This window comes from Salmo trutta, chromosome 5 (genome assembly GCF_901001165.1).
Source record: "Salmo trutta chromosome 5, fSalTru1.1, whole genome shotgun sequence".
Lineage (NCBI taxonomy): Eukaryota > Metazoa > Chordata > Actinopteri > Salmoniformes > Salmonidae > Salmo > Salmo trutta.
The window spans coordinates 66,281,589-66,294,980 of NC_042961.1; the positions used below are offsets into that span (position 1 = coordinate 66,281,589).

The window sequence follows — 13,392 nt, forward strand, 5'->3', positions numbered from 1 at the left end:
GCCATTCCAGATGATTTAAAATGCTCAACTAATCTCACTCTTGTTCTCTCTCTCAGGAGACGATCACCATGGCGATATTGACCATCATTCTGCTTGTCAGCACAGCTTTTGCTCTGGGAGGTAAGCGTGACATACCTCACACCTACTCACCAACACTTTAATAAAAACATCTGTTGGTGTTGCTCCGTCCTACTTCACACACATGTAGGTATTAATACGCAGGTGTGAATTGGACATGTGTTTCTATTCATACCCGGTTCTCCAATGGACACCCTCTGAGGGGTCAGCCATTATCAACCGTGACACTGGAGAAATGAAGGTTGTGCCTTGCTGAAGGGCACATAGATGGATATATCAACTTGTCAGCTCACTGACTTGAACTTCTGGCCTTATCTCTAACTGCTAGGCTACCTGCCACTCGTCTAGTTCCAGAGATGTATATTGGTGTCTAGATGCTGGACTGAGGTGTTCTGATATGAATGGCTTGATCTTTGAACTGGATGTATAGTTGCTAGACAATCCAATCATCAGGCAATAACTACAATTTACCCCCACTTTCAGTCTTAGTTTCATCAGCTGTTATATGAAAGACACACTGAATTTTGACTACATAGGCAATATAAACATGTAGCTGAACTTCAATATTTAGCCAGGAAGTACGTAGGTTGCATCTGAAATGGAACTCTATTCTGGCTAATATATATTCTGCCCTTACATTGTCCTGCAGTGTTATTGTATGTCCACATTACAATGTATGTTACCTGTGTCCAGATGCTATAATACGACCCAGGACCCCCTGTGAGGATGCTATAGATGGCGCGGTGATACGACCCAAGACCCCCTGTGAGGATGCTAGAGATGCTGCTATAAATGGCCCAAATGGCGCCTACATCCCCACGTGTGACCACCATGGACAATACACCCCTAAGCAATGTTCGGGCTCTACAGGTTAACACTGACGCACACTAAATTCTCCAATTCAGTTGAATGTGACAATTCAATGTGTTTATATGCAACATGTCTATTTCTGGTAGGTTACTGTTGGTGTGTGACCAGTACTGGACAGAAGATCCAGGGTACAGAGACCCCACCAGGAACTGCTATCAACTGCTAGCAACTGTTCCAGCAAGGTGCGTGTGTATATACATACTCATTCACTAAATGTTACTTCTTGCAGCTGGTTCTTGATGTGTCTAATTGTAGATGAAAGGTGTTGGAACTAAGATGTAGAAGACTGACAGTTGTCTTTACTGTACTACAGGAACTGATTCACATTCAATACAAGAAGGAATCCAGAGATTAAACTGTTGATTTACTTACTTTATTGTTGGTGTGATTATCTGAACCAGTCCATTTCTGGGAAATAGAGGAAGGAGTAGGACTGTATTGCCAATACACTTGTGGTTACAGGACATGAAGGCAGTCAAATTCCATGTGTCCATGTAGTAGTTAGGCTTCTCCAAGCTCTGATGCTGGTGATGGTCATTAGTAGCCTACCACACTTGCTAACTGCCTGGTACTCAGCACTCTATTGTCCCTCATCAACTCTAATTGGTGGAAATCAGAAAGATGGACAGCTTAGAAGGGGGTTGTGGGGTTTAGTCACGTGCACAGGCAAGGCCTTATTAATGCCTATGGCTCTTGGGTCCATGATATGGGGTGTCAGCCTACTCGGTGACACCCACAGAACAAAACTGAAAGAGTTTACAAATATTAGCATCCTAACTCTGATTGCAGGACTTGGACTGTGGAATCAAATCTGTCAGTATTTCCTTTTTTGTGGATTTCTCTTTATATATTAATTTAACTCTATGGCAGCTTTGGTCCTCCATAGACATCAAAATGTCATTCCAATATATACAGAGTCCACAGTCAAAACCATGCTACTCTGAGGCTGAAGAATTGTTCCAGGCCACAGAGGGATGAAAGACCCCTTTACTGAATCTACATCTTCACATTTCACTAAATCATTCCATTGTTTGCTTCATGCATTATATCATCCTGTAAAATAAAGTACATGCTCTAATAAACTGTATGTCTTCATTATTTAAACTTGTCTACCTTCAGATGAGGCTTGTGTGAAAAGCAAAAGAATTGCCATTTTGTCTTTTGATGGTGGGGTCATATCAGTGTCTTTTGAAGAATGTTCTGGGATTTTCACCCTCATTATTCCCAAAAGGTCTTAATGATGAAATGCCTATTTATGTTGTAAATGTGAACATGAATTAATGCTGCCACTTTAGTCTACTCATGTTTTATTCTTGTACAGAACCCAATGATTAATGACAACTTACTTGGTAGGTCGATGTCTTGTTTGACACGTTATGTACACACTTTATTAGAATACTCATGCACATTGTTATTTTTGGGTAACACTTATATTCTCTCATACTCCAACCCCATTGGCTGCATTGAACGGATGTGTTTGGAGCAGTCTACATAGAGGTGCAGGTTGTGAACACTGAAAGATCTAACGAGGCCGATCCTTAGAGCAGTGAGACTAGCATGTACGGTGCTCTTCCTCATCTTATTCAACTAAAACCATGCAACAAAGAGATGTGCGAGTGCCTTTTGAATCCTAGTCAGAGTACAATAAAAATGTGGGGTTTAACTAGAGTTCTAAGGTCCGCAGTTCTTTGAAGAACCTTACGGTTCTTGGCACTGAAAATGGCCTAGAAGGTTAATCCAAGAACCCCAAGGAAGATGGGGTTCATCAAGGAACCTACCTGCCCAACAAACATTTAAATGGACAGTAGCAGGCGCTTAACTGAAATGGAAAGATCAAGGTGAGGTTTGTCCCTTATGATCTAAATATAGTTTGATACCATCTATTTTCCTGTGTGTTCATGTTAAACAGAGAATGGACACAATTCAATGGATAATCATAAGGTTAGCTGTATTGCGTGCAGAAGACTTGTCTGCAGGTATACAGATGAGGCATGTCAAAGTTTATGTAGAGCACATTTACCATCCTTTAACTTCTTAGGGCTAGGGGGCAGTATTGAGAATTTTGAAAAAAATATGTGCCCATTTTTAACTGCCTCCTACACCAACTCAGAAGCTAGAATATGCATATTGTTCAGGTTTGGATAGAAAACACTGAATTTTCTAAAACTGTTTGAATGGTGTCTAAGTATAAACTGAACTCAGATGGCAGTCAAAACCCTGAGACAAATTCTGACAGGAAGTGGATACCTGATGTGTTGAATTACGTTTAAGCCTATGCCATTGAAACACACAGGGGCTTATTAATCGTTGAGCACTTCCTATGGCTTCCACTAGATGTCACCAGTCTTTACAAAGTGTTTTGAGTCTTATACTGTGAGATCTGACCGAACAAGAGCCTTGGAACGGTGGTGGCCGATTAGACTCTGGCGCGCGAGTTCATGTTGGGTACTCGTTCCAATCGTCCGCCTTTATTATTCATGTTCTGGTTAAAAAAGGCACTAATGATTTATGCTATACAACGTTTGACATGTTTGAACGAACGTAAATATTTTTTTCCCCCTCGTTCATGAAGTAAAGTCCGGCGGGCATAGATCATGTGCTAACAACACGGAGCTTTTTGGACATAAATTATGAGCTTTTTCAAACAAAACTACATTCGTTATGGACCTGGGATTCCTGGAAGTGACATCTGATGAAGAGAATCAAAGGTAATGGATTATTTACATAGTATTTTCGATTTTAGATCTCTCCAACATGGCGGTTAGTCTGTATCGCAAAGCGTATTTTTCTGGGCGCAGTGCTCAGATTATTGCAAAGTGTGATTTCCCAGTAAGGTTATTTTTAAATCTGGCAATCCGGTTGCGTTCAAGAGATGTAAATCTATAATTCTTTGAATGACAATATAATATTTTACCAATGTTTTCGAATAGTAATTATTTAATTTGTTGTGCTGATTTGACTGGCGGTTATTGGAGGCAAATGACTTCCTGAACATCAACGCCATAGTAAAACGCTGTTTTTGGATATAAATATGAACTTGATAGAACTAAAAATGCATGTATTGTCTAACATAATGTCCTAGGAGTGTCATCTGATGGAGATTGTCAAAGGTTAGTGCATAATTTTAGCTGGTTTTCTGCTTTTGGTGATGCCTGTCTTTGAATTGACAAAACATTACACACAGCTATTGTCAATGTACTCTCCTAACATAATCTAACTTTATGCTTTCGCCGTAAAGCCTTTTTGAAATCGGACAACGTGGTTAGATTAACTCAATGAATACCACATAGGACTCTACATTATGGACAAGGTATGAAAGCTATTAGCAAAAGTTCTGTCACCACAAAAATCAAGGCATGAATTCTGTCGTGTGCTTGTTAATCTGTATAATAATGTTCAGGGTTCAGACTTTGACCTGCCTACACCGCTGAATATAACGGGAATCCTGTTCTGCAGTGCACGGTGTCGTGTCTTTGGGCACCATTAACTGAAGACATGTTTATCAAAATAACTCCCTGTTATTATTATTACGCGTTTAAACTGATTAATCGTTTAACTGTAATTAACTAGGAGATCGGGGCACCAAGGAAAATATTCAGATTACAAAGTTATAATTTTGCTAATATAACTTTCCTATATTATAACATATATTATATTACAGTATAGGCCGATTATCTTCTGGTTTAAATGGTGTATTTTACCTCGCGTCCAGTCTCATTCCAAACGTCGTAAATTGTTGTATCTGCACAAATCCAGCCTTTACTAAAAGTCATCCATACATCAATTGTCTTAAAATAATTGATTTACTAAACTAAGTAATTCACAGAAAGCATACAAACAGTTGGTTATCGTTACAAAGCATTGGTGGAGTAATGTGCCCTAGTGGGCTAAACCGGCATGGCTGGTGTCTTAAAACAAAGGGTCATAAAGGGCAGCTGAGAAGACACTACAGAGTTGATAAATATTAACAATTGATATGCTAATCCTTTGCACGTGAATGCTCACTCATTCGGAAACAATTGCGATCAATATATATATTTACACTCAGTGTGTCGTCGATCTTCGTTGGAAAGGTCGTTCTGTTGGAGTTCTCTCTCTCTTCGTTAGAAAGGGTCTTTCAAAGCGACATTCATTAATGTCGTTATAGAATGGGTGTTTCGTCTGTCTTCGCGTTCGATGATATCGAGTACTTAGCTGCAGACTAATAATATAGACTTCTTATTCTGTCGGTATCGATAGTCTAAAAGTTAACCACGTGGTGTAGTTAACTTTCAGTAGAGGAATTGGATGGTCAAACCTATTGGCCAACTCGTCATGGAGTGGAGGCCTGGTCTGATGAAAGAAAATCAGGGTGGGGGTTTTATACGTGAACATAGAACAGGCTTGTCACATGACGCCTGGTCCTGTCTGTGTCCCTGGGGGGGCGTGCCAATGACCGATTTAACTTCTTTGGGATAGGGGGCAGTATTTTCACATCAAATTAAAATCGTACCCGATTTAATCTGGTTACTACTTCTGCCCAGTAACTAGAATATGCATATAATTATTGGCTTTGGATAGAAAACACCCTAAAGTTTCTAAAACTGTTTGAATGGTGTCTGTGAGTATAACAGAACTCCTATGGCAGGCAAAAACCTGAGAAGATTTCATGCAGGAAGTGGCCTGTCTGACAAGGTGTTGTTCTTGCTTCTGTTTATTGAAGAGTCAGGATCTTAGCTGTAACTTGACACTTCCTACGGCTCCAATAGGCTCTCAGAGCCCGGGAAAAACCTGAACGATGACGAGGCAGCCTCAGGCTGAAAGACATAATCGCCTTTGCCAAGTGATCTATCAGAGGAGAATGGAATTTGGCGCGTGCCCGATTCGACCCCGTGCACTATTTTCTTTCGGCTGTTTACCTAATTGCAGATTCCCGGTCGAAATATTATCGCTTTTTTACGAGAAAAATGGCATAAAAATTGATTTTAAACAGCGGTTGACATGCTTCGAAGTACGGTAATGAAATATTTAGAAATCTTTTGTCACGAAATGCGCCGTGCGCATGACCGTTATTTACCATTGGGATAGTGTCTAGAACGCACGAACAAAACATCGCTGTTGGAACATAACTATGGATTATTTTGGACCAAACCTACATTTGTTATTTAAGTAGAAGTCCTGGGAGTGCATTCTGACAAAGAACAGGAAAGGTAATCAAACTTTTCTAATAGTAAATGTGATTTTGGTGAAGGCTAAACTTGGTGGGTGTCTAAATAGCTAGCCCTGTGATGCCGGGCTATCTACTCAGAATATTGCAAAATGTGCTTCATCCGAAAAGCTATTTTAAAATCGGACATATCGAGTGCATAGAGTAGTAATATATCTATAATTCTTAAAATAATTGTTATTCTTTTTGTTAACGTTTATCGTGAGTAATTTAGTAAATTGTTAGTAAATTCCCCGGAAGTTGGGGGGGTATGCTAGTTCTGAACATCACATGCTAATGTAAAAAGCTAGTTTTTGATATGAATATGAACTTGATTGAACAAAACATGCATGCATTGTATAACATGTCCTAGGTGTGTCATCTGATGAAGATCAAAGGTTAGTGCTGCATTTAGCTGTCTTCTGGGTTTTTGTGACATATGCTAGCTTGAAAAATGGGTGTCTGATTATTTCTGGCTGGGTACTCTGCTGACATAATCTAATGTTTTGCTTTCGTTGTAAAGCCTTTTTGAAATCGGACAGTGTGGTTAGATTAATGAGAGTCTTGTCTTTAAATAGCTGTAAAATAGTCATATGTTTGAGAAATTGAAATAATAGCATTTCTAAGGTATTTGAAAATCGCGCCACAGGATTCAACTTGCTGTTACGTAGGTGGGACGATTTGGTGCCACCTGCCCAAGAGAGGTTAAAGTTCAGTAAGAGGAATGCATGGTCAAACCTTCAGCCAACTCGTAATGGAGTGGAGGCTCGGTCTGGTGGTTTGTCGAAATAGCTCCTTGTTGTTTCCGCGTTCTGTAGGCTACTCCAAATGTACGAAGCACGCGGAACATGTCGCCACTAAAAGTACAAAAAAAATCTATTTACGTTCGTTCAAACATGTCAAACATTGTATAGCATAAATCTTTAGGGCCTTTTTCAATCAGAACTTCAATAATATTCAAAGCGGACAATTGCATTGTCTTATAAAACGTTTCGGAACAAAACAGTCCCCACATGCATGCGCGCCATAGTAGTAATGGCCTTCCGCTTGTGACCAAGTTTCCAGGCTTCTAGTTTGGTCAGTTTTTACCGTAGAAGACTCAAACCACTTTGTAAAGACTGTTGACATCGAGTGGAAGCCTTAGGAAGTGCTAAATGAGTAACCAGTCCCTGTGTGTTTCATAGGCAAAGGCTTGAATGTGATTCCACACATCAGATTTCCACTTCCTGTTAGGATTTGTCTCAGGGTTTTGACTGCCATATGAGTTCTGTTATACTCACAGACACCATTCAAACAGTTTTAGAAACTTTAGAGTGTTTTCTATCCAAATCTACTAATTATATGCATATTCTCGTTTCTGGGCAAGAGTAGTAAATAGTTTAAATCGGATAAGTTTTTTTTATCCGGCCGTGCAAATACTGCCCCCTAGCCCCAACAGGTTAACCTGTTGAGGACAGACGTTCCGCTAGCGGAACACCGTTCCGCCTGCGGAACCCCTAGCCAACAGCCAATGGCATCGCACGGCGCGAAATACAAAACCAACTAAAATACCACAATTCAATTTTCTCAAACAATCAACTGTTTTACACCACTTTAAGGATAAGACTCTCGTTAATCTAGCCACATTGTCCGATTTCAAAAAGGCTTTACAGCGAAAGCAAAACATTAGATTATGTTAGGAGAGTACATAGACACAAATAATCACACAGCCATTTTCCAAGCAAGTATATGTCACATAAACCCAAACCACAGCTAAATCCAGCACTAACCTTTGATGATCTTCATCAGATGACACGCCTACAACATTATGTTATACAATACATGCATGTTTTGTTCAGTCAAGTTCATATTTATATCAAAAACCAGCTTTTTACATTAGCATGTGACGTTCAGAACTAGCAGTCCCACCGAACACTTCCGGTGAATTTACTAAATTACTCACGATAAACGTTCACAAAAAACAATTATTTTAAGAATTATAGATACAGAACTCCTCTATGCACTCGCTATGTCCGATTTTTAAAATAGCTTTTCGGTGAAAGCACATTTTGCAATATTCTAAGTAGATATCCCGGCATCACAGGGCTAGCCATTTAGACACCCATCAAGTTTAGCCCTCACCAAAGTCAGATTTACTATAAGAAAAATGTTATTACCTTTGCTGTTCTTCGTCAGAATGCACTCCCAGGACTTCTACTTCAACAACAAATGTTGGTTTGGTTCAAAATAATCCATAGTTATATCCAAATAGCGGTGTTTTGTTCGTGCGTTCAAGACACTATCCAAGGGTGACGAAGGGTTACGCGCCCGACGCGTTTCGTGACAAAAAATGTCTAAATAGTCCATTACCGTACTTCGAAGCATGTCAACCGCTGTTTAAAATCAATTTTATGCCATTTTCCTCGTAAAAAAGCGATAATATTCCGACCGGGAAATCGTGTTTTAGTACAAAGAGAGAGAAAATAAAAACATGGTGTCCCCTCGTGCACTAGCCTCAGTCTCATAGTACTCTGACCGGCCAATATCCAAACGCGCTAATGTTTTTCAGCCAGGGCCTGCAAAGCCACCATTCAGCTTTTTGCCGCCTTCTGAGAGCCCATGGGAGCTGTAGGAAGTGTCACGTAACAGCAGAGATCCTCTGTTTTGGATAGAGATGATCAAGGAGGGCAAGAAATGGTCAGACAGGGTACTTCCTGTACAGAATCTTCTCAGGTTTTGGCCTGCCAAATGAGTTCTGTTATACTCACAGACACCATTCAAACAGTTTTAGAAACTAAAGGCTAAAAATTATATGCATATTCTAGTTTCTGGGCAGGAGTAATAATCAGATTAAATCGGGTATGTTTTTTATCCGGCCGTGAAAATACTGCCCCCTATCCATAACAGGTTAAGTATATTTGATCAATTACATTTAATGTTGATACTTCAGTATACTTAACCTCACTAGGGTAGGGGGCAGTATTTTCACGGCCGGATGAAAAACGTACCCAAATTAAACGGCCTACTACTCGGGCCCAGGAACTAGAATATGCATATTATTAGTAGATTTGGATAGAAAACACTCTGAAGTTTCTAAAACTATTTGAATGATGTCTGTGAGTATAACCGAAGTCATATGGCAGGCAAAAAACTGAGAAAATCTAAGCAGGAAGTGAGAATTCTGGTGCTTGTAGTCCTTTCAAGTCATTGCCAATCAAACACACAGTGAGTTAGGGTTCATTTTGAGTCTTCTCCGGTAAACACAGACCAAAGGAGAAGCCTGGAAAGTTGGTTACAAGGGGAGGGCCATCACTACATAGGCGTGCGTTCATGTGGGTGGCTGCTTTGTTCCAAAACGTTTTATAAGACAATGCAATGGTCCGGTTGGAATATTGTTGAAGTTCTGATTGAAAAAGGCCCTAAAGATTTATGCTATACAACGTTTGACATGTTTGAACGAACGTAAATCGATTTTGTTTTTACTTTTCGTCGTGACATTTTCCGCGCGCTTCGTACATTTTGAGTAGCCTACTGAACACGCGAACCACAAGGAGCTATTTGCACATAAATTATGGATTTTATCGAACAAAACAACATTTGTTGAGTATCTGGGATTCAAGGAAGTGCCTTCTGATGAAAATCATCAAAGGTAAGTGAATATTTCTAATACTATTTATGAATTTAGATGACTCCAACATGGCGGCTATCTGTATCGCCTAGTGTATTTTTCTTAGCACAGTACTCAGATTATTGCAAAGCGTGATTTCCCAGTAAAGTTATTTTGAAATCTGGCAATGCGGTTGCATTCACGAGATGTTAATTCTATAATTCTTTGAATGATAGTATAATATTTTACCAAAGTTTATGACGTGTATTTTTGTACATAGTGATGTTGATTCACCGACAGTATTGGAGGGAAAATATTTTCTGAACGTCACGCGCCACTGTAAAATGCTGATTTTATATATATAAATATGAACTTTATCGAACAAAAAAATGCATGTATTGTATAACATAATGTCCTAGGAGTGTCATCTGATGAAGATCGTCAAAGGTTAGTGCTTCATTTAGCTGTGGTTTGGGTATTTGTGATGCATGCTAGTTGCTTAGAAAATGGCTGTGTGGTTATTGTGTCGATGTACTCTCCTAACATAATCTAATGTTTTGCTTTCGCTGTAAAGCCTTTTGGAAATCGGACAACAAGGTTCGATTCAGGAGAAGTGTATCTATAAAATGGTGTAAATTAGTCCTATGTTTGAGAACTTTGAATTATGACATTTTGTGGTTTTAAATGTGGTTCTCTGATTTTTCACTGGCTGTTGAATAGACGATTTCATCCCACTTACCCTAGAGAGGTTAAAAAGGTCAGCTGTGACACTATAAATTAAGGTTGTGCCTTGCTCAAGGGCACATAGACAGATATTTCAACTTCTCATCTCAGGGATTCAAACTAGCAATCTTTCAGTAACTGGCCCAACTCTCTAACCGCCTGCCACTTCTCTTGATCCAGAGATGTATAAGATTGAGATTGACAGCCCAAGCATCCAGAATGTATGTCCAGCAATGTTATGTCAACATTACAATGTATGTTACCTGTTTATCCAGATGGTATGATACGACACAAGACTCGCTGTGAGCGTGCTAGAGATGCCGTGATAAATGGCCCAATTGGAGCCTTTATCCCGACTTGTGATGACGATGGACAATACACCCCTGAGCAATGTTGGAGCTCTACAGGTTACCACTGACGCACATACACAGAAGCACACAGTAAATTCTCCAATTCAGTTGAATGTGACAATTCAATGTGTTACAGTAAAATGTGTAAATATTGTATTTGTAACAGGTTTTTAACATGGCTTTTTCTGGTAGGTTACTGTTGGTGTGTGACCAGTACTGGAAAGAAGATCCAGGGTACGGAGACCCCACCAGGCACTGCTATCAACTGCTAGCAACTGTTCCAGCAAGGTGTATATACACACAAAGAAACAAACACACACACACTCTCACTCATTCACTAAATGTTATTTCTTTGCAGCTGGATGTTAATGTTTATGTTGTTGTTGTTTTTGTCTGTAATTGTAGCTGTGGCCGTAGACAAAAATGTTGGAACGAAGACGTTGAAAAGACTGACAGTTTTCTTTACTGTACTACAGGAACTGATTCACATTCCATACAAATAAATAAAGAAATCCAGAGATTTAACTGTTGATGATTTGCTTCTTTATTGTTGGTGTGATATGCTGAACAATTTATCTGAACCAGTCCAGTTCTGGGAAATGGAGGAAGGAGTAGGGCTGTTATGGTGACTGTATTACCCCCACACACCGGTGGTTACAGGACATGAAGGCAGTCAAATTCCACGTGACCATTTAGTAATTAGGCTTCTCCAAGCTCTGATGCTGGTGATGGTCATTAGTAGCCTACCACACTTGCTAACTGCCTGGTACTCAGCACTCTATTGTCCCTCTAATCACTCTGACATCAACTCTGATTGGTGGAAATCAGAAAGATGGACAGTTTAGAAGTGGGTTGTGGGGTTAGTCACGTGCACAGGCAAGGTTGTTTTTTTTACTCCTATGATCTTAGGGTCCATGATATGGGGCATCAGGTTACTCAGTGACACCCACAGAAAACAACTGAAAGAGTTTACAAATATTAGCATCCTAACTCTGATTGCAGGACGTTGACTGTGGAATCAAATCTGTCAGTATTTCCTTTTTTTGTGGATTTCTCTTTATATATTCATTTAACTCTATGGCAGCTTTGGTCCTCCATAGACATCAAAATGTCATTCCAATATATACAGAGTCCACAGTCAGAACCATGCTACTCTGAGGCTGAAGAATTGTTCCAGGCCACAGAGGGATGAAAGACCCCTTTACTGAATCTACATCTTCACATTTCACTAAATCATTCCATTGTTTGCTTCAGGCATTATATCATCCTGTAAAATAAAGTACATGCTCTTGGTCTTTACATGAGTAAATGTTGTATTAGAACTTGTAGGATGACTTGATGAAATATGGTTCATATCTCCTGGTTTTGTTACATTTGCTTCCTTCTGATCTTTTGGGGCCAGACTAATCTAATCATGGTTAGGGTACTTCATGTTCATGCCAGTATTTGGAGGCAACTTGCCAGAAAATGAACATGGTTAGTACAGTATTAGCTAGCATGAAAGTATGGGTGATTCACATCATTGCCCTAGGTGAAGGGGAATTAATAACTTGAGGGGTAAGGAAATGTTCAGCCTATAATTTGCTAACTAAAACACACACCACATGACCAGAAGTATGTGGACACCTGCTTGTCAAACATCTCATTCCAAAATCATTGAGTTGGGCCTGTTTTTGCTATAACAGCCTCCACTCTTCTGGGAAGGCTTTGCACTAGATGTTGGAACATTGCTGCGGGGACATGCTTCCATTCAGCCATGAGCATTAGAGGTCAGGCACTGATTTTAGGCGATTAGGCCTGGCTCACAGTTGGAGTTACAATTCATTCCAAAAGTATTGAATGGGGTTGAGGTCAGGGCTCTGTGCAGGCCAGTCAAGTTCTTCCACACCAATCTCGATAAACCTGCACGGGGGGATTGTCATGCTGAAACAGGATAGTGCCTTCCCCAAACTGATGCCACAAGTTGGAAGCACAGAATTGTCTACAATGTCATTGTATGCAGCACCGTTAAGATTGTTTATCACTGGAATTAAGGGGCCTAGCCCGAACCATGAACAGCACCAGACCGTTATTCCTCCAACAAACTTTACAGTTGGCACTATGCATTCGGGCAGTTAGCGTTCTCCTGGCAGACTTTTTACAAACTGACTTGTTGAAAAGGTGGCTTCCTATGAAGGTTCCACATTGAAGGTCACTGAGCTCTTCTGTAAGGCAATTCTTCTGCCAACGTTTGTCTCTGGAGATTGCGTGGTTGCTTGCTCGATTTTATACACCTGTCAGCAAGGGGAATGTTGCGACAAACAAAAAGCATCCAATCAGTGGCAGTACTTTAGGGTGAAAACAGCTCGTTGATGAAACGTCAAAAGAGAATGTCAGGTATCATGCAAGCTGGACAATTGAGGAGTGGAAAACATCGCCTGGCCCGATGAATCTCGGTTCCTGTTGCGTCATGCTAATGGCAGAGTCAGGATTTGGTGGAAGCAGCATCAGTCCACGGCCACATCCTGCCTGGTGTCAACGGTACAGGCTGGTGGAGGAGGTGGATTGATGTTTCCCTGGTACACGTTAAGTCCCTTGATACCAATTGAGCAATGTTTCCA

At 40.2% G+C, this 13,392-nt stretch overlaps 2 protein-coding genes and 2 long non-coding RNA genes across 6 annotated transcripts in view; 2 read left to right on the forward strand and 2 right to left on the reverse strand.

The window, feature by feature from the left end:
- The window catches only part of LOC115194861 (equistatin-like), a 364,924-nt gene that overhangs the window by 292,807 nt on the left and 58,725 nt on the right, over positions 1-13,392 (reverse strand). The gene's annotated exons all lie outside the window — the stretch shown is intronic.
- Positions 1-13,392, reverse strand: part of LOC115194830 (equistatin) — a 360,364-nt gene that overhangs the window by 278,583 nt on the left and 68,389 nt on the right. The gene's annotated exons all lie outside the window — the stretch shown is intronic.
- LOC115194883 (uncharacterized) lies at positions 851-1,319 on the forward strand. 2 transcript variants are annotated; one of them, XR_003878535.1, is made up of 3 exons: positions 851-948; positions 1,035-1,130; positions 1,204-1,319. It is a non-coding gene; the product is annotated as an uncharacterized LOC115194883 (long non-coding RNA). The 2 variants fall into 2 exon arrangements; XR_003878534.1 differs by having other exon boundaries at positions 1,262-1,319.
- Positions 10,595-12,057, forward strand: LOC115194879 (uncharacterized). Of its 2 annotated transcripts, none has more exons than XR_003878528.1 (3): positions 10,595-10,849; positions 10,985-11,080; positions 11,922-12,057. It is a non-coding gene; the product is annotated as an uncharacterized LOC115194879 (long non-coding RNA). The 2 variants fall into 2 exon arrangements; XR_003878527.1 differs by lacking the exon at positions 11,922-12,057 and adding an exon at positions 11,198-11,322 and having other exon boundaries at positions 10,601-10,849.